The following is a 6004-nucleotide window of genomic DNA, read 5'->3' as shown; positions in this document are numbered from 1 at the left end:
AATCACTTAAGCACATGGTACCTTACCATATTTCATATTCTACTTAAGTACACCGTACCTTACGATGTTTTACGATTCACTTAAGGGCACCGTACCTTACGGTGTTCCTTTAATTACTCTATCTCTCATTAATCCGTCCTTTGTGTGTGACCCAGTAGGTTTTCCCGACGTTGGCAATTATATTAAATCACGCATTTACATAATAAACAGTGAGCGGTATCTAGCAACACATCACTGTTACCCAAGACACGAAAATGTCATGTGATCTGACAAATCCTTCTGTGATAATACTTATGTGTATAATTACCCTTTTACCCTTATGTCTATATTAAACACAAGGCATAGACAGTGTCATCCTTGTCCAGTTCAATATTGGGCCCATAGACATTTATCCTGTTACGTAGGATGGGCAAATTCCATCTAGGTCACTCATGTCCCTCAGAATGCTTCGTGGAGTACCCATCAACTGTCTTTATGGTTATCCAGTTACGGACAATGTTTGATCAGCAATAAAGCACTAGACTCTACATCTAGGATCCATAGTGGTTTCAGGTCGAAGAGTGGTATACACCATTATCACCATAAGAATAGCTTATGACACTTTGCATAACTTTCTATATAGTATTCTTATAGCGGGTCAATCCAGTATAAATATTACTCTTAATATTCATACCTATGTTTAAGACTTGATAACTCCTTATCCTTGATCCATGAGATGTGATCATTAGTCAATATACATAATAGTCTTAATGCTTTAATGTTATCCCACTTAACAATAAAGCTCGGCTACGGATACTTTAAGAATAGTGTCCTTATGTTTAATGTGATCTCATGATCAAGTCATACTTGATCTATTAAACGGACTATCTATTCTAGGGACTTTATTAAACAAACATAATAAAGAAAAAGCCTTTTATTATTAATAAATAATTCGATACAAGTACCAAAAGTATTGGCCTCTAGGGCTTACACCAACAATCTCCCACTAGCACTAGAGCCAACCAGGCATACCCTTAATACCCATAGATCTAGTATGTCCATCATGCTTCTGCTACGCAAGAGACTTTGTCAGTGGGTCAGCAATATTGTCAAGTGTAGGTACTCAGCATATTTCCACATCTCCTCTATCTATCATCTCCCGAATGAGATGATAATGCCTAAGTATGTGTTTGGATTGTTGGTGAGATCTGGGCTCCTTAGCTTGTGCGATAGCACCATTGTTATCACAATAGAGACCAATGGGATCCACAATGCTAGGAACTATGCCAAGTTCACTAATGAACTTTTTGATCCAAACAGCTTCCTTTGTTGCACTTGAGGCAGCAATATACTCGGCTTCGGTTGTAGAATCAGCAATTGTATCTTGCTTTGAACTTTTCTAGCTCACAGCGCCACCGTTTAAGCAAAATACATAACCAGATTGCAATCTAAAGTCATCCTTATCTGTCTGGAAGCTAGCATCGGTGTATCCAATTACATCCAACTCTTCCTGACCTCCATATATCAAGAATGAGTCCTTAGTCCTTCTTAAATACTTAAGGATATTCTTGACAGCTACCCAGTGAGCATCACCAGGATCATATTGGTACCTACTCGTTGCACTTAAAGCATACGAGACATCTGGTCGAGTACATAACATGGCATACATGATAGATCCTATTGCAGATGCATATGGAATCTTATTCATGCGATCCCTTTCTTCCTTAGTTAAAGGGGATTGTGTTTTTGATAGACACAGGCCATGTTGCATAGGTATGAATCCTTTATTGGAATCATGCATATTAAAGCGTCTCAGCACTTTGTCTATGTACGTACTCTGACTTAGGCCAAAAAATTTTTATGATCTATCTCTATAGATTCTGATTCCTAATATATAGGCTGCTTCACCTAGGTCCTTCATAGAAAAGCATCCAATGAGTAATATGTCATCTACATATAATACCAGGAAAACGATCATGCTCCCACTAACCTTCTTGTAGACACAAGGCTCATCTTCGTTCTTGATCCATGAGTAATACATCACCTTGATCAGTTATGAGATATCCATATCTCTCAGGTAGGTGGCGTATCCTGCCTGACCTACGCTGGTCTTGTTCTACTTGAGCAGGTTGCTCTTCCACAACTATTTGTGTTTCCTGCTCTAATTCCTCCATAGGTGTATCAATGCTTTGTGATTCTTGAATTTTTTCAAGCTCTACTTTCCTCCCACTGATTCCTTTGGAATTAAAATCCTTTTCTAGGAAAACTCCAGTTCGAGCGATAAATACTTTGCCCTTTGAAGGATTGTAGAAGTAATACCCTCTTGTTTCTTTAGGATACTCCACAAATAAGCATTTGTCAGATTTGGGCTCAAGCTTAGTTGAAACTTGTCGTTTCACATAAACTTCGCAACCCCAAATCTTCATGTAAGACATATGTGGTTTCTTACCACTCCATATCTCATATGGTGTCTTCTCAACCTTTTTGGATGGAACACGGTTAAGTGTGTAAGCTGCTGTCAATAGTGCATGTCCCCAAAAGGAGTTTGGAAGATCGGCGTGACTCATCATGGATTGGACCATGTCTAACAGGGTTCGATTTCTTCTCTCAAATACACCATTCCATTGGGCTGTTCCAGGATGAGTAAGTTGGGATAGGATCCCACACTCTTTCAGATGGTCATCAAACTCTAGGCTTAAATACTCACCACCTCGATCTGATCGAAGAGTTTTAATATTCTTACCTAGTTGGTTTTGTACTTCATTCTTGAATTCCTTGAACTTTTCAAAGGACTCTGATTTGTGTTTCATTAAATACACATAACCATATCTACTGAAATCATCAGTGAATGTGATGAAGTACTGAAAACCTCCTCTGGCTGGTATGTTTAGTGGTCCACATACATCAGTATGTATGAGGCCTAAAAGATCATTCGCTCTTTCACCTTTTCTTGTGAATGGAGACTTTGTCATCTTTCCAATTAAACAAGATCTGCATGTCTCATATGACTCATAATCAAAAGAGTCCAAGAGTCCATCTTTATGGAGTTTGGAAATGTGTTTCTCATTTATGTGGCCTAATCGACAATCCCAAAGGTAAGTTGGATTTAACTCGTTAGGTTTCATCCTTTTAGTATTAGTGTTATATATAGGCATTTCGAGATCAAGGACATATAGTCCATTGCTCATTTGTGCAGTAGCATGGAATGTATCATTCAAATAAATTGAGCAACAATTGTTCTTTATTATAAATGAAAAACCAAACTTGTCCAAACAAGAAGTGGAAATAATATTCCTGCTAATTGCAGGTGCATAATAACAGTTCTCTAACTGAATTATTAAACCACTAGGTAAAGTCAATACATAAGTTCCTACGGCTAAAGCAGCAACCTTTGCTCCATTGCCAACTCGTAGGTCAACTTCACCTTTTTGCCAAATCTCTACTTCTTTTTAGCCCCTGCACATTTGTACAAATGTGAGAACCACATCCAGTATCTAATACCCATGATGCAGAAGTAGATAAATTTATTTCAATAACAAAAATACCTGAAGTTGAAGTCTCTACTTCATTCTTCGTATCTTCTAGGTACTTTGGGCAGTTTCGCTTCCAGTGTCCGATCTTACCGCAATGGAAGCAGGTGTATGCCTTTGCTATGCCTCCACTAGGCTTCAAAGCATCAAGAGTGGGTCTGGGTTTTGCAACTTCCTTGCCTTTCCCTTTATCACCCTGCTTGATGGGCCTTTTGTTCTGTCTCTTTCCATTTCCGATCATCAGAATGGACTTCCCTTTTGACTTCAGGTTCTGCTCAGCAGTTCTTAACATGCCTAGCAGTTCAGGAAGCGATTTGTCCATATCATTCATATTGAAATTTAGGACAAATTGACTGAATCTATCTGGCAACGATTGCAAGATCAAATCAGTCGCAAGTTCCTTTCCGAGGGGAAAACCCAACCTTTCAAGGTTTTCCACATATCCAATCATCTTGAGCACGTGGGGACTTACAGGGGCTCCCTCAGCTAACTTGCTTTGAAAAAGGGCTTTTGAAACTTCAAACCTCTCATGCCTTGCTTGCTCTTGACAGAGCATCTTAAGGTGTTCTGTAACACCTCTTTTTCTACCCCAAATTATTTAGCATATAATCAGAGTAAATAAGCACGCATATAAAGAAAAGGGCGTCACATCGACGTTTTCGAAACTTAAAACTTTTCAAAAACCAACAATACAGCTGGTCATTCAAAATAACACATTTCACTCATCATGAATATTCAAGCAATATGCGTTCGCAGCGGAAAATAAAGAATACTCATGTATTTCATAGAATGATCCATGTCCCATACCATGATCATCATAATCACTTCAAAATAAAATAAAACAATTAATGACATAAAGCATGTCAAAATAAGATACGAGTTCAATACCACTAATCTACCCAGTGTTACATGACCAGAGCACTGACTCATTACCAAATTTCAAACTAAATACGGAACTCTCCAGCTAATCTTGAGCGAGCTATCGTCCACCTACTCCAGCAATACTACTCTGTAGTATCTGCACGATACCCATGTAAAGGTAACATTCAAACAGAAAGGGTGAGAATTCCAAATCATTATGAAATAGCATAATAAGGCACAATGAATTAAAACACAATTTAAGAATTCATCACACTTGGTATAATTATATCAATGATATTAACAGACAATCATTCCACATAATTCAAATGTACATCACACTCACATCAATACACACATTCAATGATCACGTAACTATAGACGACTCAATGCAAGACAATGTGACTCTATGCATGTGGTACCGCAATGTGAACTCAAAGTTTCACCGGTTTCCGATTCAATATCTAGAATCCAAGCCACGCTTCAGATCCGGACAAGACCAAAGCCTACGTCTATTTCCAATGAAGGATCACCGCTTAATACTACGCCTAATCCCAATCAAGGATTAACGTCTGCTACGTCTGTTTCCAATTAAGGATCACCGCTTAATACTACGCCTGATTCCAATCAAGAATCAACGTCTGCTACGTCTGTTTCCAATAAAGGATCACCGCTTGACCATGCTATGAATGAATGCACACATACCAACACATATGCAATTAAGACCTTCTATACCGTCTTAACATCCCACATATCACCATAACTCATAATTGGTACATATACACATTCATCATCATAAACCTTTCACAATTCAATAATGGCATACATACACATTCATACAGTATTTTATTCTCATCATGATAAAATTCATGGCATTTATAAATCACATAATATTTTATAACCTGGAACAATAGTAATAATCCTTTACGTTATCTTTAGTCATGTTATTTCACAATCAAACATATCAACCATGTTTAACACCCATCAAAATAAAATTCATAGACTTTGTAAGACGCATAATACACTATAATATGATATCCTAATAATAGCCTTTTTCATTATCTTACCAATGCATCCGTCCGCATTCAAAACGGAGCTATAATGCTCAATTAATTCATTAATCTATCTTAATCAAGATTTAGATTAATATCTATTCATTGCATAAGTATTCAACAACAACCTCTCTAGCCTAGTGGTAAGGCATGTACAGATTCAGGGAGGTCCTGGGTTCGAACCCCACTAGTGACAAATTCTGTACAGACAGAAAGCTGTTCCTGCGCTAACACGAAAACAGAATGCAGATTTCCCCGCATTTTTCATCTCGGACCTCTTCCAGTGACTGAATAGTCCTCTCCGTTTGACCATCAGTTTGCGGATGATATGTTGAACTCAAATGCAACTTTGTACCCAAAGCACTTTGCAACCCTTCCCAAAATCTCGAAGTGAACCTCGGATCTCTATCCGAAACAATACTCGACGGTATACCATGCAAACACACAATCCTTTCGATGTACAACTTAGCCAGTCTCTCCATCGAATAATCCATTCTCATCGGAATAAAATGAGCACACTTCGTCAGCCTGTCCACAACAACCCAAATCGCCTCACAATTACTCGATGTTCTTGGTAAGCCCGAA

Source organism: Lathyrus oleraceus, chromosome 7, assembly GCF_024323335.1.
Source record: "Lathyrus oleraceus cultivar Zhongwan6 chromosome 7, CAAS_Psat_ZW6_1.0, whole genome shotgun sequence".
NCBI lineage: Eukaryota > Viridiplantae > Streptophyta > Magnoliopsida > Fabales > Fabaceae > Lathyrus > Lathyrus oleraceus.
The sequence above is the reverse complement of the archived record's forward strand: the minus strand, read 5'-3'. Positions refer to the sequence as shown.